Source organism: Bombus affinis, chromosome 2 (genome assembly GCF_024516045.1).
Source record: "Bombus affinis isolate iyBomAffi1 chromosome 2, iyBomAffi1.2, whole genome shotgun sequence".
Taxonomy (NCBI): Eukaryota; Metazoa; Arthropoda; class Insecta; order Hymenoptera; family Apidae; genus Bombus; species Bombus affinis.
Genome location: NC_066345.1, coordinates 8,427,190 through 8,451,854, shown reverse-complemented (window position 1 = coordinate 8,451,854; position 24,665 = coordinate 8,427,190). Strand labels below are relative to the sequence as shown.

The 24,665-nt window shown below is 39.0% G+C and overlaps 3 long non-coding RNA genes across 4 annotated transcripts in view; 1 reads left to right on the top strand and 2 right to left on the bottom strand.

Annotated features, from left to right (window-relative positions):
• LOC126913955 (uncharacterized) overlaps positions 1–22,139 on the top strand; it is a 159,227-nt gene extending 137,088 nt beyond the window's left edge. For both annotated transcript variants that reach the window (XR_007709518.1, XR_007709517.1), the window contains exon 3: positions 21,967–22,139. This is a non-coding gene — a long non-coding RNA (uncharacterized LOC126913955). The remainder of the gene's footprint in view (positions 1–21,966) is intronic.
• LOC126913954 (uncharacterized) overlaps positions 1–24,380 on the bottom strand; it is a 52,606-nt gene extending 28,226 nt beyond the window's left edge. The window contains exon 1 of the long non-coding RNA XR_007709516.1: positions 23,056–24,380. This is a non-coding gene — a long non-coding RNA (uncharacterized LOC126913954). The remainder of the gene's footprint in view (positions 1–23,055) is intronic.
• LOC126913960 (uncharacterized) lies at positions 7,802–8,409 on the bottom strand. Its single transcript, XR_007709523.1, has 2 exons — positions 8,378–8,409; positions 7,802–8,228 (listed from the first exon to the last, which is right to left on the bottom strand). It is a non-coding gene; the product is annotated as an uncharacterized LOC126913960 (long non-coding RNA).
• Positions 24,381–24,665: the final 285 nt, after the last annotated feature.

Below are 24,665 nucleotides of genomic sequence, written 5' to 3'. Positions count from 1 at the left end.
TAAAGTAGGTAAAAGTTGTAGAATAATTTAGGTATGTGACTAAAAAATATACTTAACATTTGTATCTTTACTACAGATATAAGAAGTTGGACTGGTAAAGCATGTGATTGTTAAAAGAATTAGAAAACGATTTTTTTAATAGAAAGGAGAGTGTATTATAAATTCCATACGGGATGCTGTAAAAGTGAATCAATTTTCTTCTACATTTCCAATGTATTTCCGTATGTACGTAGAATAATTTCTTATTCGATCGTGTATCAAATGCGATCCGATAGAACGTAAACTTTAGAAAAATTAAAAAGATAATTGAAGAGGCACGTAAACGAAACCACGTGAAAACTGTTGTTCACCGATAAAACCCAGAATGAAAACTACTTCGTAAGTTCTCCGTGGAATTCACTGGAAGTTTAAGCGTCCAGGGACAAAGATCTTCTCCTGGAATGCCTGTGTCGACGAGCGGGATAGGAAAAAAGCTCGTGCTTTCACCTCGACTAAGTGCATCGTAACATCCTCGCTCATTATCTATCGAACGATTATCCCCTGGCACTTTAGCTATTGTTCTATACCAGTTTCCAGCGACGATCGATACCTCTGCGACAATAATAAAGAATAGACTAAACGTTGAATCCATCTCATTAATTAGCAATTTTTTTTCATTAATTAGTAATTTCATTTTGGCGGACGCCCGATTTTTTATGGTGTTCTTCTATAGTGTTGCGTTAACACAAGCTTTCGTTTGGAATCTTTTTCAATTAATTAACATCACCGATTTTGAATAGCAATGCCAAAGATTTACTTTTTTTCATATTTCATATATCTATTTTTTATCTAATTTAACGCTTAGTGGAAATTGTCTCGCACTTTCTATAGGCAGACTGAATCGTTCATATTCACGCGTGACTTTTTGCTGTTCTGGTTTCAAAAAATCTGAAATATCCTAGAATATTGTAGTATCGTGGCCGAGGGGCCTGGGGGGTGTCGGGCAAATTATAAACAAGCAGTCGCGGAACATGTCCGTGGTGGGGCTAAGACAAAAGACATGAGTCTAAGACAAAAGACAAGGGGTTGGTAAGGAACGATAAACGAATTAATAATCATTGTGAATTGAGAAGCCAGAGAGTGCGAATTGCGTTATCGAGATAGTGTTGCTAGTATCACGATCGGCACACTTCAAAACTGATGGGTTGATGACAGAGATAAAGATATGACGGCACTCAACGACAATGTATATCGCCGAAGCGAAGTGCCTAATGAACCATCAATATTCCAATGGTTCTTCCACCGAATGTTCGAGAAGAAGGCGTGCGTGGTAACGGTCGCGGATGCTTAACAAACGCGTGGATAGTGGGGATATTGAGGGATGACAAAGGAAAAAGAATCGGATCCGATCGAAAGTCAAGTTGTAAGAGCTTCAGTCTTGGAAAGTCACGGTCGAAGTTCGGAAGTAAACTGTCATGAGTGTAAACAAAGTGTTAGGAAATAAATTCTCTCTTTTTTATTTTTCATCTTCGATTTCTTTTTTTATTTTACGTGACACTAGCGTTGTCGAGAGAGGGTTGGATCCGTGATGACGAGAGTTGCAAATTAATTATCTAGTTGTCTTAATTATAATACGTTATTGTGACTAGTTCACGTTAAACAACCATCGTTTCCTATTTAATCAACATTTGTTTAATCAATTTATTGTAAATCAATTAATTGTAGTAAAGATCCTACAATATCTATCGAGGTTTCTAGGATTTTATACGATCACTTTCTTAGTTAAATATTTCAAATGCTTTTTGATAGAAATAAAAATACACTTGGAAAGAAAGTGAAGAAGAAAATACGAGTGGAACGCGAACGAAACGTAAAATGAAACGTAAAATGAACGTAAACGATCAAGGTTGCTTAATGAAGCTTGAAAAAGTTGGAGTATTTATAGCACTCCCATAGCAGTTTCCTTTGAATTGTAAAATTTTCTTATTTATATACTAAACTTCCGTATAGCATCTACTATTTTGATACATTTGCGATTCCCCCAATAACGTCGCGTTTATGCAATTTTTATGAATTACGTCACTGCTTGATTCTTAGTGGGTTAAGTTGTTTCGATTAACCTGTCACTGACAAGAGTCGGTTAAAAGAAGAGAAACAGAGAGAGAAAAAAGGAGAAAATACAGTTACGAGAGAAACGTGGATACACGATGGTAGGGACGCGATTATGCTATTAACCGGCCGATCTTTTATGCATTCAGCTTGCCCCACGATAACGTCTCCGTTTTGACGAAGTACGTTCAGGCTATGTGTATATGAGTATGCTAATATTTGTGTAAGACTGGAACACGTAGAGGAACTCGGCGAAACAAGCTTTCGGGGACGATGATGAGGATCGATGAATTGCGACCTTTCTTCTCGCTGAGGTCAGGGGTCAAAGGTATTTATTAGACTCGATTTACACGTGGTGACACGTGATAGTATACACTTTCGGATTATTCTTGGGTTTTGTTTATATACCATGATCGTAATAGAAAAATATTTTCCGTACTTAATATCTCAAAAATTGCGCATTAGATCACACCACCTCTATCCCCTTATTCGCATACTCTACATTAAACACCTAATATCCGCTATTCCATATCTATTATCCCAAGGCCATTTCACATTTCCATCCCACATTCCATACTTCATGTACCTTATCTCATATTCCATATCTCGTAACTAGTGTTCCTATCTGAAATAACAAGGTAGGAATGTTCTTCGACTAAAATAGCAAATCAAGGTGAGCCGAACGAAGATGTGTAACTCATTCCGGTGACATCTCTAATGGAAACTGTATTCTTCCGCAAGACTGCTGAAACTTGAAAAAGAATTAAGCCCTGAGAGAATTGGCAAATACATTCATCGTGGTCGCACAAAGCATCATATTTCTCATTGTCTGGAATTCCAACAAAGAATCATGCATCCTTGAACGAGTACAGGAGATCTTGACGAGCAGTCGAAGCCATTATAGGTACCTGGTACCTGTTTTCCAATTTCCAGCCGACTCGTAAGATCGAATCTATCGTGGAACAGAAGGCTAGGATGCAGCACGTTTCACAATATTGTCGGTCCCAGGGCCTGTGACACGAGACATTCCTCCCCTCCTCCATCCACCTGGAGACTCTCGTCCTTAAAATGTTCCAAGTGGAAGGGGAACTGCTAGAGGGGACTGTAACCCTCGTCACCGCAAAACTCGACTGAAAATCGAATTCTCAGGGCATCGGATGACAATTTGGCCTTTCGACGACCAAAGAACTCGAAGAGCCATGGGGATAGGAAAAACGAGGAGGGGAAGTATAGATAAATCTGAGCAAGCCAAGGAAATAAAGGGAGATGAAGAGAGAAGATATAGATAAACTTAAGCCAGCTAGGAAGTAAAGCGAGATAGAGGAAAATACAAAGTGACTACAAAAAGATATTTGCTCGTATTCTTATTTTTCTAATCAGGCGTCTGTTTATCAAATTCCATATATTTCATATATTTCCATATATTTCATTTTTATCGAATATAGTACCACGTATCAAATTTCTGTCATATGGAAATACCAATAAATAACACGAAATTTAATATGCTCGGATCTAATTCACTACTATGTAAATGTTATGATAAATATAATGATATACAAATATTTTCTACGTTCACTGTGTGTATATACGTATGTGTGCATTTTGTATCGACGATATACGAACGTCAGTGAAGTATTTATATGAGTCAGTAGCAAAGTAATAATCAGGAGCATTGTCGACTATTTTCTTGCGAAATTAAGATGTACATATTATACGAAACTTAAGTCGCTTACGTAAGAGATCGCCAATGATGTATTAAAATTGAATACACGATTCGTCGAGGTGTTAACCGGTTTTAGATACAATCTCCAGAATTAATGAGCAATTTAGAGAACAACCTCCTCTATCCCTTTGCAGCTTGACAACTAAACGAGCCGAGGATGATGAGTTTCTTGAATAACAAAATTGCTCTATAACGTTTCTTAACGTGCTAACGCCAACCTTTTATCGCGCGTTAATTTTTCCAGATAAATTCTGTCGCGCGAAAAATTGCCAATCTTCTGACCAAATTATTTCCAGTTTTATAACTAAACTACGAGATCCTTTATACATATAGATACACACATTCACGAATCTAAGCAATCTAGGAAATACCGCGAGATAAAGAACAGAAAAGGAAGAAGACACAGATAAATTCAAAGAGGCCGTAAAATAAAACAAGACGGTGAAAAGAAGGGGGTTGGTGCGACAGAGTGACGACAGCAGGGAGTGTCGAGGAAAAAAAGAACGAAGATAAACAGATAGCAAAGGAGGGACAGAGAGAATAAAAGAAGAAACGATGTCGCGCTACGTTTGTCTAAGGAGATGTTATCATCGCGGAGGAGGTTACACCAGGACAGGGGCGTACACGATGAAAAGGTGCCCGGGAACGAAGCAGACCCCTAACAATCGTGTCGCGCATTCTTCTCTCGGCGATCCGCTTGGTCCGATAGTTTCGACAGAGTTGCAATTTGCTCGATGCGGTCGGCGCGCCCTTTCCCCTCTCGCCAACGATCTGTTAAAGGTTCCTCCACAACAGGTCCAAGCCCACGACAATGAGATTCTTATCAAGGATCAGGGCGTTTTCCACGCGCGCTCTCCCTTCGTCCTCGTCTTTTCTTATGCAGCTGTGTATGCATAGCGCGCATACGCCGACAATTGTGCCTCTTCCAAGTGTAGAGCAACGTTCCAGGTCGTTCTTGTGTTTCCTCGGGTACAGGGGATCGTACACGCGTCTCTTCCTGGCGAATATCCTAGGCAAAGATCCGATCTGCGAGGGGAAAACTACAGTTTTCAATATGCCGGTGTGCGTAGTCCGGCTATGCGAGGAAAATCCAGCGAATTGGATGCCGGTATTTCGAAGGAATATAGAGAGAAACTGTTGCGCGAAGAGGAGTTTTAAAGATGGCACGAAAGTGGCAAGGATAGGAAAATTGTGTCAGGGTGTTTGGAATTTTAGTTGAAAGTGCAGAGGTTTCTTAGGGTTTTTAATTATTGGGAAACGAGAGGCTGAGAGAGGTTTTTGGTATTTTATTCGGGCGATGTGGTGGATGATATTTCTCCGTTTGCTTGAAAAAAAGTTGATTTCTATTTGTTAGAGATAGACAACCGTAGAGGGGAACTGCTGTGCGAGTATCGATGGCGTCAGATTGATAAGAAAGCGACAATTTTCCAAGGCTGTTGGATTGATATTTTGAATTATAAATGAGAGTATGAAAGTCTCGTTTGGGATCTTTAATTTGCCGAAGGTGTAAATATGTATAACAATGGACGAGTAGAAATTCAATGTCACTTGATATTGAAATACGTTAGGAGAAAAGTGGTATAGAACTGTTGTTTAATATATAACAGTTTTCATATTAATCCGTTGTTTATTTTTTTCTAAAATTTATATATATTAAATTTATTCTATAGATTGAAATTGCTTTCCGATATATTTAATCGAAATAGGTTTTCAAAATATCAAATATCTACATATATATACGTATATGTATGTACATACGTTTTTATTAAAAAAATTTTGTTTGGTAGCTATGATCGTTGTTACTAAATTTATACAAATCTATTTTTATGATTCCTAAATGGGACCGTAACAGCTGGTGGATCTGTATCTTCCCTTCTGCTCTGCTTCCAACCCTCTACTTTTCCTTTTTTCCTGATTTTCTCCCCCCCCCCTCTCTCGCTCTCTTTCTTTCCTTCCTTTGCTCCTTTCTTTCTTCAGTTTCACATTTTGGATATAGAAAGATTCTTCGTTAAAATATTTGATGGCGTGTAATTTAAGATTATAAAGTTGAAACGTCGAAAGAAAGTTGAAGAACCTGCTTTTTTTTACAATTATTTTCGAATACAGTAAACAAAACCAGCATGCAAAGCATGTAAAGTTAATTATCTACGTTCGATACTTCTCATCTTTTCACCTATTCGAAATTCCCGCGTAAATCAACATATTTTTCATCATATTTCTATTGTCGATGAAGCGAAACGATCTGATCGAAGAATCAGATACAAGGTAAACCGCAATAAAATACAATACGAGCGGCCTCGTTATAAGTTTTCCTCTGAAATGTCCGCCATTAGCATATTACGATCGTTAAGGCGTAGAGACGTGTCGCGATGAAAAGGGAAAAGAAAAAAGGAATAAAGAAAAAAATTAGCGATCGCGTGTTAAACTGGTGGAATCGTTGGCCAGAATGAAATTAGCATTTTTTCGTGACCCGTGACGGAAGCATATATACTCTCTGCTTCTCTCTGTTTCATTTTTTCATTCGTCTGCTTCCTCCGTTTCGACGGGTGTGCCGCTGTTCACGGGTATTCGAGCAATTTTATTACATTGAATATCATTTCACGCTCGAGAGTATTCTCTTTATTCCGTTGTCGGCCGCGTTATCTTGTCGATTCGCAATTTATTTATAGTAATCGTGAAATTTACATCGCCTACAGTACAGTAGTTGACGCGGAATCGTTCTTTTAACCGAGACCAAAGTTCAGTGACGAGAGAAATTTTGCAATAAGAAATGTCAAGCAAGCTAGAGAAAATACGTAGAAAATTGTAGAATTTTTAATATCGATGAGCTTTGAAATGTAAGTAGAATTCTTCCAGAGCGAGAAATCTTTATTTCCGCTTGCCTTTTAACTTTCATTTACGCTACAAGGTAGAACCATAAAACTTACACATAAACAAGAACACGTGCACACCAAATCACGAAATTTAAGTACTTTGGACTGTATAAATCCTCAGTTGGTATCTTTCGATCATAAATTTAAATTAAATAGCGTTTAAGTCGAGTTGCTTAATTTTTTAATTAACTGATTTATTTCAGCGCATTAGCATCTGATAAATGACAAGATATTTTACGTCCCACATTTTATAAACTTTGACAGAATACATGCTATTTCGCACTTAGCATCCATAATCAAGAACAGTTTCGACTCTATGGCAGATGGTAACAGTTCGATATAATTAAAAAATATTTCAAGCAAAAACGCGATTTGATCAGAATAATTTGTATTTTGTCTTTTTACGTGCTAAGAAATTTATCGCCTAAGATATAGAACATAAAATAGAACTAGAGATTTAGTATTCTTTGTTCTATCTTCTCCGATATATTATTTAATTAATTTGGAAGGAGTCCGTCAGAGGAGAGACATTTTCTGACGAATAACACAGTTTTCGCGTCTTCACCGACGACGCGAGCACGGTATAAGTATAAATCATAAAACGTATTCCATCTGGGAAAATCCGAGTTATTCGATATCGTACGCCTTTCATCGAGCACCGCGCGACGACAAGGGATTTCCGTTTTCGAGCGACATTCGTGAATCGTGTAATTCGGCCTCGTAAAAAGACCTGAACTTCCCGATTTGGAACGATTATACGATTCGAGGTGCACGTTTTATCTAGGTCTCCATCTGGTAGTTCGATTGCTTTGAACAGCTTGATACTGTTACGATACGATAAAAAGCTGTGCAAGAAGAATTATTTGAAACGCGGTATTAAATTACTTGGATACTTTGCCAAGCTAGAAATATCCTGCTAGAAAATATTTTGTATAATTTATGATTGAATTTTAATAGAATTATTTCACAGCGGTTAATTCGTCAGATGAAAATTAAATAATGGGTTGGCAACTAAGTGATTGCGGATATTGTCATTAGATGGTATTGACAAAATCCGCAATCACTTAGTTGCCAATCCAATATTTCCACATAATAAATTAATTTCGATTCTGGTTAATTATAATTGTTGCGAATGCAAGTACAATATAATTTATTCTAAATATAGAAGACAGAACTCTCGAAAAATTCTAAAATAAAGAAATCATCACATCCAAGATATCAGCAATTTAAACGACAAATTACCTTTTTCTTCCTCACTAACAATTTTATAAATCTTTAACAGGATCAAAATTCGATTAACCGCTACGAAAAGTCGTTTTGTTGGGCCAACAATGGAGTCAGTAGGAAACGAAACTCTTAAAAAATAATTGGAAAAAACAAAACATCTCGCGTAATCCTCGCTCGCGTAATCTTTCTCATCGTAGGACACAGTTGCTGGAGCGTTCGCAAAGCGGAGCCAGACAGTTTCGTTATTTTCGTCGGTTGTTCGACGGGTTTTAATCCTAGACGGAGGGCGCGCAGAGCTGGTCGCTGGTCGCTGGTTGCTAAAAGGAAAAATGGTCGTCGTAATACCGCAACTTTCCAGACTGTCGGGAATCGCCGACTCGTGAGACGAGTTCGAGACAGTTCTCGTAAAGCCGATACCCGACGATGGAATTATGTGGCGTTCGCGATTTCGTGCAGACACACTTACACATAGTGCACATCCGTTCCTAGCTTCCGATCCTTCCTGATTGAATTAAAGTTCTGCAGCAAGCCGTGCGAACAACCGTTCGAAGGAATCCGCTGATAAACGTGCAACGACAAAGTTCCTGGAACTAACCCTGGAAAAATATCCTCTGCAGCGATTCGTGTTTTTTTATCTCCCCTCAGAAATCGAGAAGACGAAGAGTTGATTATAGCCCGGATGAGGAATAATGGATATGTATCTGCTTAATCAGATTTTAGAAGAAAATATGGTTGATTACAAGACTCTCGTTTTGATCGAGAAAATAGAATGTGGTAATTGATTTTGTGAGGGGGTTAGAATGTAGGTCAGGGTGTGTTGTAGGGTGTGTGACGAGTGACTGGGGGTCGATTCGAGGAGATGGAACGTTTATATTGAAGTATTGGTTATGAGTGGACCACGGATGTTTATCAAAATAATTGGAAAGTGAGATTCGAATAGAAATTTCTTTCGTCTTATTAAATATTATTAGGCCGCTTTGCTTTGAATGTTTTCCATATTTTCTAATATTACGTACTTTTCTTGCAAATTCGTAAACGTTTAAATTTGTCACAAATACACCAACGTCTGTGATCAACGTGATTAAGAAGACGGAACAATTTTGCCAATACGAATGCATACGGGAGATTTGAATGCCTGGTGACACCTAACATGGCAAGATTTGTGTCGTGAGCGTGAAATGTTCGAAGGTATGAAACGATTGGGAGAAGTGAAAATTGTAACGAGTAGATATCGTGTGAGTAATATGGAATGTTTGGGATTATACTATAATCTGCGAACAATGTACAAATGTTTATTTAATTCTCAATTGATATTGTAAAATCTAATCGTTTAATAACCACTAATAGTCATTATCGTATAAAACCTAGAAGGTAAACTAAAATTGAATATCCTGAAAATTAATGTAATCTCAACCATCTGTTAGAATCTATTAGGAATACAAGGATTAAAACTAAACATTTTACTTTCCCATTCACTGATTTTATAGTACAAATACATTATTCACCATACCACAATAGATAGAGATGATAGTGGTAGTAGAATGTCACAGTATAATAATAGGAAAAAAAAAAAATACAAATCATAAAATGGATCTGGATCTCTCATCGAAGTGTTATGAATCTGTAGTTTTAGGCAGAGCTACTTCAATCGACTGTTTGTATTAAAAGCGAGATTTCTTTAGTAGAAGTACTTTCCCTGTTAGTTTACGAGTTCGAATCATATGTTACCTCACGATATATTTATTCAGTGTAATACGAGCACAGAATTCATCGAACCGAAGCGATATAAAGAAAATAAAAAAACAATTTCAATACGAACTAACAAATGCGTATGATATACCATAAAGAACAGCGATCGCCGAGATTTCGCAAATCGCATAAGCCAGCTTACTCTCATTTTCGAGAAGAAACGCACGATGCAAATACACGCGATGGTGCACGACTTAACGAGACGAATTAATTGCCCTAATTGAGGTTGACGAGCGAGCGAGCCCGTTAATTAATCGCCACTCACGTGTCGGTGATTCCTTGTCGAAAGTGGACGTCAAGATGAAACGGTACGATTCGCAGCTTTTGTCATCGGCTGCACGTGGCTATCTATCTGCGCTTCTCCTTAATCCGATGAAAGCATGCGATACCGCGTACGAATCGCGGATTATATCGATCAAAGGGACCAACCACGAAGTAAACTTGAACATCTGTTCGCCATCGTCTCATTTAATATCCCGTCTTTGCATCATAGTGTCAACATTTGTTTCTGTTCCGCGGCGTGACGTATCCGGAAACTTCGAGCATATTATGTTAAGACTGTGTAGATTTTGCGAGAGAAACTTTGGGATGGAGCTTAATGCAGCGGTGTTTATATGAGAAAATTTGACGCAGAATGCTAGTGGTATTGACTCTTGGAATTATGTGGAATAATTAGTATTAAAGGTGTAAGTAGAAGTTAATTGAATAAAGGGAGCAATGAATGGTGGAAGGAATATTTAATTGCCTAGTTAACGTAACGAAGTTAGAAACAACAATTTCTTGACGATAGACATCTAACAATATAGATTTATATATAATATAAAGTAGCTTTTCTGGAACATTTTGAATTAAAGATTGATCAAAAAATGACGAAGGAAGTACGGAAGTCTTGTTCCATCGGTAGAATAAAGTCTCGAACTTTTTGGTAAAAACACGCAAGCTTATATTGCGATACACCTGTAGCGTCCGTAGTATCTTAACCATTTCCTAACCCGAAAATTATATCTTGCCATTAAATTCCAACTCCGCACGATAATAGCGAACATTCGATTAGACTTCTCCAAACTAAGTTTATTTTTGTTACACGCCACGTTCCCCGATAAATCGCTGATTATCTGACAAATTCCACGATAAAACCTTCCACATTTTACTTATAACCACCTCCCGATCTAATTTTAACGAGCTAGTTACACGTATCGCGATACCCGCATTACTTTTCTAATATCGATAACCACCGATAATTACGTGCAATTATCCCACACTCCAAGTGCCACGATCACCCAATAAAAATCATTTTATATATATATTTCTACATTTCTACTATATATGTCTTCATTTGGACTAGCCATTGTTGTTATACGATATAGATGATATTTACGGATACCAATATGATTATTACAGAATTTGACAAGTAACCGCGGCGATTAGATACTTCAGATGCTAATGACAATGATCTTAGGTTCAATGACGAATCCAGGGTCAACGGCATAGCGAATGCGTTTTCTTCTAAAATCTAAGTCGAACTGAACTTGTCCAGAATTCAAGCGTAACTCAATTTACTTGAACACAGTACAAGTAGAACTCAACTAGCCCTCTCAGTCCAAGTGGAACTGCACTTGTATACTCTTCTCTGTACCTCTCTGTACCCCTCCGGTCAACTATATTTTCAAGGAGAACTATGCAATTACTTCATACCTCTGTTAGGTAAAAACGTCCATTCCATGACCGTGGCTACGTTTGGCGACCCATTGTATCATTTCGAGCCCAAGCCTATTGTTATAAATCTCGGCCACACCTAATCGGATTAAATAATAAACAACTACTTCTAAGTTTTATCATTTAAGTACAGCTATAATGAAAAGTCTAGACTAAAGTATTGGGGGTCTTTCGAAAAATTCCAGAAAAGAGGCCCCGATGTCCTTTCATCATATATATTATATTTCTATATTTATATTTATATATTTATATTCCTATATTTCTATATATATAGCCAAAGAAAAATTACCAAAGTACTTAGAAGAGAGGATGAAGTGGAAGGACAGAAGAATATTGGCAAGATTCAGATGTGGAAACGAGACCAAAGCAAGGGAATACAATACAAGGAAATAAAAAGAAGCGGATGAAAAAAGATGCAGACTGTGTAGAAGGAAAGAAGAAGACCTGAGACATGTAATAGAAGAATGTGAAGTAACGAGAGGACCAAAGGACATGAAAAGCGTTAAATGAGACTGGAGAAGGTTTAACAGAACTGAAAGCAATAATAGAGAAGAGAAGGACAAACGACAGGAAGGAAGCACAGCAAGGAGGCTAAAGCCCAAAGTTGCAACAGTTTTTAGTCATTAGATGTTAATTTTTGTTTCTAGTTTTAGTTTTTAGAGATAGTATAATTAAGCGAGTGCAATAAAATAGAGTGGAAAAGAGGGGAGGTAGATATATAAGAAGACATAAGAGATGTAAAAACGAAAGTTCGTCCAAAGCCGAAAGGGACGGGCTAAGCAATAATAAATAAATAATAAATAAATAAAATATTTCTATATATATAGGAGAAGGAACACCCAGTTTGTTCTCCCATTTCGGTTGGTCCAGTCCTGTCGAAGATCGGCTCACTCCTCCCCCGAGGGATAATAGATAATTTTCTTCCCCCGTTCTTCGTCATTATCGTGTGCACAATGCACGAGGATGTATATTCGTACACGGTGGAAAGAGAAATGGTTAGCGGACAGGAAGCAGCCTGTACACGGTAGAGGAAGGCGAACGAAGAAGCCGCTCCTCTACACAAACCAGGGCCCTGTTCGCCGTTGTTTGGTTGGTGGATCTCGAAGCTTATCGTGATCTACCAAGCAAAAGGGTTTACTTGCTTCAATTAACGAGGAAAAATGGCCGTCCTGGGCCTACATCTTTATTTTCCGCGGCCGTATCGGCTGCCGTGTGAATTATTAAAACGACCTGCCCTCCCTCGTACTCTTTTCGTGCTCTTTTTGGGTTTCGTTTTATCTTTCTTTCTGTTTCTTCTACAATGGCCGGCGAAAGTATTTGGACACTTTATCGTAGGTTACTTCTACGGATGTGTCGTATGCGTTGCATAAACCATTCTGGAATTTCAATAGTATCCAATACTATTGTAAAAAGTAGGCTGCGAATATTTGTGCGGATTTATGTTTCTACGAAGATATTTAAAAAAATATAATCTTTAGAGAATATTTACATAGGAAATATTACGGAGAGTATTATATTTTAGGTGTTTTGTATGTTTTACATCTCTGTATTTCTTCTCTGTATTTCTGTACTTTTAATTCTCCCATTTATGCGTAAAAATTCTAGTATAGTGATCGAATATACCTGGTCTATCGGACATTGGCAAAGAAATCTTCGAAATCATTTATTCGTATCAACAGTACAGAAACTATAGCTAATTGTTAAATATCGAACATTGAAGAGTACAAACTAAGAGAATAACCAGAGAATTATTTTTTATTATTGTTGAAATTAATCCATTAAGCACAGAACAATGGAATAATATACCTGTAAATGCATACGTATAAATCATGATAATTACGATATCTCGTTACGATATTAATGAACTTCCAGAATGCGTTTCGTATAACACGCGTATAATGATATATTCATGAAACGTGTTCTGCAAATGTTCAACTGTTTTCGTGAGCTACTGCTCGTTGAATTTGATTCTTCTTCTTGTGTCGCCTTCTCCGATAAAACGATCGAAAGGGGAACATTTCGCACAGAGAGGGTCGTCGCAGACGGAGCTACATTCCGGCACGGTCGTCGTGTAATTTGGATAAATACTTGCGGCGGTTCGCGGTCTCGGGAATGGCCAGTTCAAACCGCCTGACACGGGATATTTAAGCCGCAGACTCTGTTGTGCGGTTCGAATTACCTAAACGCAGGAATTCTCCGATTGCGAATGGGCCCGGTTAATGGGCAGGTGCTATACTATTTCACTGGATTACGATAGTGCTCCACCCTCTTTTCTCAACGTTTATACTGGTGATTGTTCACTGAAGTGGCAGAGAATCACGGTGAAACTCGCAAAAGTTACAGTCCAAATCGTTCGTCGTATTCGATGGCTTCGTGGTATTCTGGGTGGATGCGCCAGTAAAGGATATCAAATATTTGTTGTTGATTGGTGAAACTTTTATTGATCGAGGAAGTGGAGGTTTATTTCTGAAGAATCGACGTATCCGATGGTGATAAGGCGAAATATGATAATTGACCCAGATCACTAAATAGTGAATACTTATGCAATTTTGTATTTTTTATGAAGTGGAACCTGAATAAAGATAAAGTTTATAATAGAAATGCGGAAAATTCAATAATAATGTGGAAATAAGTACAGAGAAAAGATGGACTTCATTTTATTGTACATAATTAACGAGTTTTTTTTCATAATATCGAATATGTGGATCTAACTTTGAGGTTTCAAATAGGATAATAAATCTTACAAATTTTTAATCGTTTCCTGCAAGAGTCCTAATTTTCACGAACGAGAAATATTCGGAATGTTTATATATTCAGAACAGTCATTTATTCGCACTGAATCTCGCCTCTGATTTATTATAATCGAATCTATCTTAGAAAATAATATCTCTCTTCCTTTTAAATATTTTTAAATAGATATTATACTCGATTTCAAACAGTCAACACGATGAAAAAATATATATAGATAAAGGTAAATGTAAGATACAATAAAGTAGAATATAACAAATAAAATAATACAAATACAAGTATAAAACCAATGAACGATATATGCAACGAAATAATCAAGCCACAAACGAGTGCAAATATGTCCTCTGCGACTAAAACCGACTCAAACTCTCCCCTCCTACATCGTCTTATCAGCGCGCAGCTCAAACAGAAGGTGCTTATCACCGAGCAAATTTGCGGACTGGGCTATCGTCCAAGGAAACGTAAAACGTTGGCCGGCCACCGATTCCCATTCAGACCGCGGTTGGTTTTATCAACGCGCGACGAGCGGATCATAAGCACGAGATAACCGTTGTCCTTTGCCTGGGAAGGTTCCCTCGACCGCGCAAACCTCGCTTTATCTAGAATCCACTACACAACGCGACACGATACAACCACCTGGGATCGCCTCCGTTTTCTCCCTGCGGATGTTCCACGCGGATTTTTCCGAATTCCATCCACCTCGCCCTATCACGCTTCGCAACAAGCTGATGTATCGCAGCCCGGTGCCGGAGATATTGTCCTACCGGCTGAAGGTGCGCGTTGCAGACGAAGGTTGCTTCTTCGTGGGGAAGAAGGTAGAAGAGAACCATCGTGAGATCGCCAACGTGGAGAACGACGAAGCGAAACGATTCTGAGCGCAGAGAGTTGCTTCGCTTCCATCGAAGCGATACAACGGCCTGAGAAGAATGTAAGAGCGAATGAGACAGACGTAGGATGTTCGAGAGTGCGCGTAAGAAAGAGGAGGATAGTAAGGGCGATAATTAAGACGGACGCTGATCTTGCGATAGCGGGCTTAGTCCTCACGACGAGGACCCACCCGCTCTCGTAAGTACCGCACATAACAGTACTTTCTTTACTTCTACGTTGCACATGTGTGTGTGCATGGTCGCGTGTGCAGTCGTGTACTTTGGTTTACCACTAGCTGGAAAAGGCTGGAAGCTACATGCTCCGAGCACCGATATTGTCCATTATAGCGCGATTCTTGAGTCTTATATACGCTGACGATCAAAAGTATTGGGGCAGTTGCTTATTTCTGACATGATGTATTTTAATAGTTTCTATCGCAGCATTGTTAGCGATGAGCTTTTTATATACGCCAAGGATTAAGAGTATTAGGGTAGTTGGTTGGACTGACGAGACATATTTTAATCGTAGAATTAGAGGTAAATCAAACTGCAATACTTTTATTCTTTATAATCGTCGTAGACACAGTAGTATCATAAAATGTATTCCAACATTTGTAGATACATTTTGTGAACATATTTCTTTTATCATATAGAACATTTTGAAGTTTCGTCAGCGCTACACTAAGGCACGGTTGTGCTCGTGCGTGGAAGCTATGAGATATTTAAGATGTAAATAGCGGAATCATCTTTAGTATTCATTATTGATTGTTAACGCTTATACTAATTTTTTACTACATATATGCTTGCAATAAACGTCTCGTACCTACACTTTTGAAAAGAAGACACTATTACTTGGCTAACTAATTTTCCATCTTCCCCTTCAATGTCGCCTAGTATCGAACTAGAACGGTATTTCTCTTAACCTTCTCGTTATTTGATAGAAGCTCATGGCAAAAACGCTACGAACTTCCCATATACGTATGCGTGATTGTTTAACGCATTTAAAAATTCCTCTTCTACAAGAGTCCCTTAGCATTTTGACTGCCACGGTGGTCATTGCTGACCGGAGCGCTTGAACTTCTTACAATTGTAAAAATTGAATGAAAATTGACAGTTAGGGCATTTTGAATATAACCGATAAATAAAAGACAATTAAACGTTATTATTAGAACATCAATAAAAAAAAATGTGGTCGAATCTTGCATGTAACGATGCACTGTGTTTGCATCCATATCTTTGAGAGCTAATCTACGAATATTATTATAAACACACCTTAGAAAATAATCGTAAATGATGCTTTATAATCATATAATTGAAGTTAGAAGTGTAAACATACCTTACTATTATATATAGAATGAGCAAATACCGTTTACTAATATCTTCTACACGTTTCAACAATATATTCTGCACGTTTTGCTTACGACGAAATAACGAATGCGGATGGTTTGTTAAAATAAACGAAGCCTTGTTATAATATTTCGCTATCAACTGTTACCAAGACGCCACGGTGGTCATCCGTGACCACCAATAAGATAAACGGTCCATTGGGGAAGAATGTTGTCTTACATCATCAATTTATTATTATTTTGCCATTATATGCTATGAATAATAAAAATACTCCCATGGCGTCCTGTGCGAAACATGTGATTTCGACGTGTCAGTCAAAGTGTTAACAAAATTTACTTGTTAATTATTACAACCGACCCACCACAAGCAGTTTGGGTACTTACAAGCTGATATAGTCTCAGTTATTCGAAAACTGCCATTCATAAAAGGAGGGAGATTCAAGAAAGCAAACGATCGAAACTAAGACACAGAGGGGTAAAGTCTATCCAGAGAGGAGAGAGCATGAACGAACATCTCACGGAGACCAGGGATGACTTTAGAAGAAAGGAGAGAGTGAGTGAGTGAGTGAGAGAGAGAGAGAGAGAGAGAGAGAGAGAGAGAGAGCCTGGAGGAGTCCAGCACCAAGATTTATCGGCCTCTTACCGATACTGAGCCGTGCTCAAAATGCTGCAAAACACCATGAGACTGTGTGCGAGCGTATATATACGAGTCTGAGCCGGATAACGAGGCGCTACCGCCACGGTAAATAGCCCCCGGTCATTTATTAGCTGAATTTATCTTGCCACGCGTCGAACAAAGGGATACGGACTATACGCTGTGCTTGTTGTCTTCCCTTCAGATTCACCTTAACCTCGCTCTCTCTCTTTCTCTATCTATCTATCTACCTATCTATCTATCTATCCATCTATCTGTCTCTATCTCCGTTTTATTCATAGTTCTACGCTCTCCCTTTCGTTTCGTAAGCAGCGATTCTTGTTCATGCAACGGCGGACGAGAAGTCCGTGTCCTGCCACCCCCAACCCCTCCAGCAGAGAATCAGCCGCGAGGCACCTGCGTGGAGGTTCTTGCCTTATCTTCGTGAGACTATCTGACCGGAATTATCGGTGAATCCGAAAAATGACGGTATTAAGATTGGCGCGCGGGTTCCGCCAGCCTGCGTACAGAGGCACGTATACAGGGTGTTCCGTAAGTGGTGGTGCAATGGGTTACGGGGTTATTCTGTTGCGCGAAAAGGCAAGTCGAAAGCGTGGACTGGGAAATTTCTAAATGATCCTTCGATTTTGGAAAGAATTTCGATCAAATGCTTCGTCGCTCTGGTTCCGAACCGTTTGTTCTATCCTCAGGAAACTGAGTCCGATGCTACTTTGTGGAGCAAGGGTTAGGAAGGACTGCTGCTTTCTCGCAACGATAGTAGATCCTATTTAGAATTTGCATAGTGCCATCGTGAATTCGTATTATTTTTGCCAGTGACACATAATATGGGTCGGCTAATTATATTTTCTTGAGAAATGGAATTAGAACGAATTTTAATCGAATAGACGAACTGTTAAGTAGGCGCGAATTGTGGACAATTTTATTAATTCGGATGTAAGTGGACAATTGACAAGACACTATTTTATAATATATGCGAAAATACATCGAAACGTTTGATCAGCAAATGTATACTCCAGAAATTCCCAGCTCTCAATTCTCCCGATAAGCAAACTCCACAGGAAAGAGATTATTTTCCATACATTCGACCTATTCTTTCGCGAGAATACAAGTTAGTAGCTCTACGAATAAAGGAATTATGCCAAAAGAATTGCTCTACGAACCTCTCATTCAATACTTAAATAAATAAATAAATATACGGAAAATGATCCAAGAAATTGTATGGAGAAGGTAACATATTTTCCCGAGTTACATCTCCTCTTAGTAACTAGAAATTCTAACAATAATATTAAAAATTCTAACAATAATATTAAAAATACAATCTAATCGGAAATACGATCTCACGAATAATCACAGAATCAGCCAGCCCGTGGGCAATTATACAGCTAGTTTCAGCACACCCTGTATAAACACGCAAGGGTGGTAAGAATGTTTGTGCGTGTTCGCACGAATGTATACACGCGATACGTTGAAGCGAAGCTGGTGAGCCACGTAAAAGGAAACGCGTGTTGTACGTGCGCGGAAAACGCCTGGCCAGATCCGCGCGAACGTTGATTTGCAATCGTACGTGCAGAGCCCGGAATCGGTTCGTGGCCTGGCTGGCCTCTCGCTTACTGTACTCTGTCCAACTTTGTTTGCGAGTAAGGTCTCCACAGGGCAGGATATCGAACCGGTTTTTATGGACTCTGGTTAATTTGCCGCCTGGTTGCACGCGTGCTCCACGAATATCTACCGAACGATGAAATTTTCGTATATAATTCCGGGGTGTAAAGTTGCTCACGCCGCTTCTGCTTACATGTAGAAGAGACGGCTGATGCCGTGTTTGACTAACTAGCGGCCTGATGATGAGTCCGAATGAAAGGATCGGTGACTTCTGGCGATTTTTCGAGCGAAACGATTCTTTCGAATCACCGCTTTTAACGAATACTGTTTCATGGTTGCGAGTCACGAATGATTTAAAGGTTAAGAATTTCGGATGGTGAAAATTACCGGCTCTCGAAATCGGGACCTTGTTCGATGTTGTAAAGCTCGAGAAATGAACGGTATTTAAATTCTGTTGATTTTATGAACTCCGAGATTGTGACTGATCGTTACACTGATACATGCAATCGGAATATTTCAAATAATTAGAAATATTTTGTCATAATTTGTCACAAAGATACACAGTCATGGTGATTAAAAGGAATGCTGATTTATGGTTGGACGTCACGAATTATTTAACTCTTCCAAAAGTCTATGATCAATTTTATATATTTTTAATTAGAATATTTGAAATGTAGATTGGCACGGTCGTTTAAACGAGTCATCATCTTCGCTGTTGACTCGTATTTGTGAATAATTTCAAGATTAAGAATTTCAAATTCTAAAAATTAGAGTTCCTCGATCGAACATTTCATATTTAAAAAAGCAAGAAAGCGAATAATCTATAACCATCGTTGATCTTATATCTCTTAAAATTCTGATCAATTCTCATGTCTAGGTACGTATTGTTTATCGCATTATATGATTGGAATATTTAAAACAATCAATAGCGTAGCTGTTGAAACGTTTCTGCCACTCCGCGTGTTGTTTAAGATTTCGTAAGAGTTCGAGATCGGATCTTGATAATGTTTTGACACTTTGATTATCTGTATGGGTTATTTAGTATGCCACAGCGTTCTTGATGTTCAATACGTCCGCTTTCAGTCATGATTCCGTAATTGCTTTCGCGCGAACTTTCATGCAGCTCGCGACCATATTTTTCATTCGCGCCGCGATTGCTCGTTTAAATTCTAAAACAGGATATCGTGGTGATGAATAGAGATCTTCGTGTGGAATGGGAAATACCCAGTCACTTTTTTCTTTATTAAGATAACCAAATAATTTTTTTTTTCTATTTTAATATTACTTTTACCAATATCCTCTTCCAGAATAATAATGTTAAAACTTGATTCGTTCTGTAAAATCGTCCAATATTACAATCCTCTCTGGATCACGTTCAACGGTACAGGATATGCTACGATGTTTATCTCCAAGTGAAAATCTTGGAAAGTTCCTCGGAGAATTCACATCTACTTTCTACATGAATGCAAACGATCGATGTTTGTTATCTCGGTAAAGAAACTGTTCATTAAATTAAATCAATTAATTTATCGATAAAAATAAACACAGGTTACAGCGTACTAAATTTCTTCAAAAATTTATGCGATCTTCCATTCCTATCGTATATTCCCTTTTTTCTATACTAAGCATAAAAATCACATCAAGCCAAGGAAATGAAATGCATCTAAAGAATCGTATTAATTCTATTCTGGATATAACAATTTAACAATAGGGTGGTTAAAATTAACAATTTACAGGAATCTCATAAATTTACAGCAGTACGTTTTTGGTAATTTCAACGATGTTTAACAAATTAATTCTACCCCTTTCAATAAAGGTTCTACGCTCTAATCATCAGTAATCATAATATCAACATCTTATCTCTATTCCAACTACCAAATCTTCGAAACATTTCATCTTATTCTCGATCGAATCTCATAAAGCAGCGCAAAGCAAACTCTCAGAAAGTTATAGCCACTACCCATAAAAGACGAAAAAACGCAAAAAATCAAAAACAAATATAACGCGCGCCTCTCCTAAGGAGGAAGCGCGAAGCGTCGGAGAGTAGACGTCGAGGATGCCGCGCATAAAATATGATACTTCGCACCTTACGATAATTTATCACCGACGCGTTTCCATCTGAATCGAACGGACCACGGGAGATGTTACCCCATCTGTGAACTCGCTTCTCTCCCGGAAACCAAGGGGGATAAGCTACGGTACATTCGGCAAACCGAAGACACGTTTCTGGTTCGGCGTGGTGTTCCTCTTCGTGGCTGGCGCACGTTCCTCGTCACATCATTAAACGAGCCACGCCGTGTATGATCACAGGACCATCAGAAAGGAACTGAGGTATCAGCCAGGACGGTGGTTTCGACGCGATTTATCGCCTCATGGGTGCCGCTTGTCGATCGAAACCGACGTATAAACCTTCGCCTGAAGGGTCGTAGGTCGGGATCGTACCTTGAGGTCTCGATGAACCGAGAGAACGAAGGGGGAAAGGGTTGTGTTGATCCTCTTCTTTCATCGGTGTCGCGCAATGCGCCCCTAGGGTTAAGTGGAATTCTTCGAACTTTTATAATTATTTTCTACGGAGGCGAGATCGTTAATCAGTAATTGGACGAGCGGTTCTTGCCGGGAAACCAGAGTGTCCACGAGGCAGAAAGAGGGAGCAAGAGAGAAAGAGTGAGAGAGAGAGAGAGAGAGAGAGAGAGAGGTTATTACGATGTTCCTAGATCGAGCACACGAGAAGTTTACGAAGAGGACCCGATACGCGGGTAAAAGCGACGTTTATGTTTCCTGCTAACGGTGTATTTTATTAACTAAGGCTCACGGCTCTTTGTATCTTCTTTGTATCTGATGGATACCAAGCTCTGATCGATTGCCGCGCCTTTGCTAACGAGTCGAGCAAGTTGGTGTCTGCTATCGCTTAGGAAAACGCCCTCGGGAGATGAAAATCAACTGTGATCCAAGAGATTTAGGAGCAGGTAGAAGCTTTTATCGAACTGTTTGCACGTGTGTGGTTGTTGTGGACCGTATTTGTTATCTGCGGGCTAGTTTGACAGAACTTATTTTGTTGAAATCAAGGATCAAACGTGGATTGAATTTATAAAATTGTAGGCTAATTCATAGGAGATGGTTGCGGGATAACTCGCGGATGTAATTCTCAATCTGTGGGCTACATTTGTTGGCAGACTTATGGATAAGTAGTAAAGGTACAGAGACTGGAAAAATGATTTGCACGTCATTGTATCTGTTATACTTGGATGGAAACATTTTTAATAGTTGTGCGTGAAAAATACTTCAGAGTGCTAAGAATAATTTTAGCGATGTCTCATAAACGTAGTCCGGCTCCATTGTCGTGATGTTTTACGATTTCCTGTGGTTTCTTTTTCAGAAGCGTCACGTTCGAAGATTAGCATTACGTGCGCCCTAACGAGGGAAGCTGATTCAAGCCGGAAGAATTCTACGTTGACTTTTAGTATTATAGAGTTGTTCTACTTTGCGAATTTGATTTATAGAGAGACTAAAGCAAGAATGGAGAAAAAGCGGTAAGAAAAATGACACGGTCTCCGGTATTTCACGCATGTAGTTATCTGCTACGACATTTAATCCCGGATGTTTTCACGGAATTTATACAACAAAAATAAAGTCGGATTCTTTCGAAACGAATCACGTGCAACGATCTGCTGTAGAATATTTGACTTATGTAGCACGTAGGTAGAAATCTTTAGAAATATACTGGCAGCGAGCCTGTGACATTTTTAAACAATGTTCTAAGCTATAACAACGATGCTAAATGAGGGAACCGAGTCAAGGAAAAGATATGTAAAGATTACATCAAGAAAATTATATCGTTTACAGATATTTAAACAGGACGATAAAAATCTAGTCAGAACGAACAGATCGTTAAAATGCGATCGTTTACCACTCTGTATCCCACCATTGCTAGAAAATTGAGATAGAAACTTTCCAAAATCAGATACGAAAGATCTCCTATCATTCTTAAACAACGTACCACGTTACTAAATACATTGCAATGCTGTTAGTAACTGAAAAATAAATAAAGAACGATTGGTGAATCGAAATCTCACAAGATCAATCAAATTGGAGCAACCCACCCCCGTATTTACAAACCTATATCAATGACACCAACCCTACTCTATCTCACCCTTCAATTCAACCATCCGGCGATTGAAATCAGAGAGCCAACGAGCGCATCGAACGCGTCGTTGATCGCGTAGCCACGTGAAATTTGCCCCTCGTAAATTTCAACCTGTTTCACATCGTACAGAATTTACTATAACATCGATCCGTCTGCCTGGTTCGTGTTCTCCGGCGTTTGTGCTCCTAGGATGACTAAAACCCAATGAACGCGAGCAGCCCGATAAGAAACGTCGACGTGACGTTCCCGGTAACTGTTCCAATTTGGGCCCGAGCGAGACAGTAAGAAAATTGGTCCGATCGTAGTAACTCACGTATTTACCCACTCGCTTCGATGTTTGATCACGGATATATTGGCGAAGAGAGGAGAAGGCACGCACGGTGGTCTCGCGGTGTGGTCCTTGGGTCGAGAAGAGTCCACTGATAGCATTCTCACACACTGTTCTCTCCTTCTCCATCCTCCATTCTCCCTTCTCTTCCTATCCACCTCTTCCACCGGCTTCCCCTCTTCCTTCTCTCTTACCTCTTCGCTGTACGTATATTCTTCCTCTTCCTTCGTTTCATCTTCTTCCTCTTCTTCATCGTCCTTCGTAGTTGCCTTCTTCCTTGCAGCTTTTCTCCTCGCGATTCTCTCTTATCCTTCTCTCTTTCTGTCTGTCTGTTTGTCCGTCTCTCTCTCTCTCTCTCTCTCTCTATTCTTCATCGTCGTCTTCTTCGTCTTCTTCGAGTACCACATCGGAGAGGAAGGACTTCTGACTGTACCCGAATGAACCGCGATTTTTCGCAAACTCTCGCTAGCCTCTCTCTCTGGACGTATAACGTACAATTACCCGAAGACCAGATTACACGGGGCATGGGAGAGGCTCTCTACGCTCGTTATGCCATCACAAAGCCCCGTTCACATTGGCCCACTTGAGAGAGCGAGCATGGAAGAGAGGCTGGTCGACGAGATGTTGATGCACACCGACCACGGATCCCCGGGACCAGGACCAACTACCTAAAGGGGGAAAGAGAGGATGAAGCTGAAGGAAGTCTTATCGTTTGCCCGCTCGGAATCGGTGTACACGATGCCCCTACCTGGGTACCAGAATTCAAGATGTTCCCAGTCTAGATCGATATTTCAGGTACTCTCGCGGCCTATGGGAGTGGTTCAGCTGCCATTAAAACCGACAACGCTGTCCGATACTAGAAAACCATCTAACGATTTTTTCTTCTCTACTTCCACGTTCGTATTCTCTCTCCGCTCCTCTTCCATCTTCCTGTTGTGTTTAGTCGATCATCCACTTCGTATTGGAATTCTTCTGTATAGTAATTGATAGCGCGACACGTGTTGTTAAGGGGTTTACGACTGACGATGTAACGTTACGTTTCTTCCCGTGTTTACAGCATGCACAGGTATCTAAATACAGTTATTAATGGTTTCGAAGGAAGACAAGGATGATTTCTTAAATTCTTTTGAATTAACGATTACATGCGGTATGAAATACGCGGTACACAGCACGCGGAATAATCGATAGGAATGTATAGTAATTTAATTTTGATGAGAAAGATACTCCTTGACACTAGAACTACCACATCAGTCAAATTGGCTGGTTTTACAATTTTATTTTAAAATTCCTACTTTTATATTTGTTATATTTTTGTTATATTTTTGTTGTATTTATATATATATATGTTATATTTTTTGTTATATTTTTATGTTATATTTTTCCGCAATGATATAATGATTTTCGCAACGATAACTAAAAGAATAATGTAATGAATTTTATTTTGTTTTTATGTATTCAAACTCAAAATAATTTTGTATCAAGGCTCCTTATACCAATACCAGGCAAAATGACTGGTACTTGTCAAAGTGTGAAAGGGTCCTGTAATCTGTTTATCGAACCCCAATTAACCAGTTTTCTCGTTCTGTACAACTTCCCATGCCTT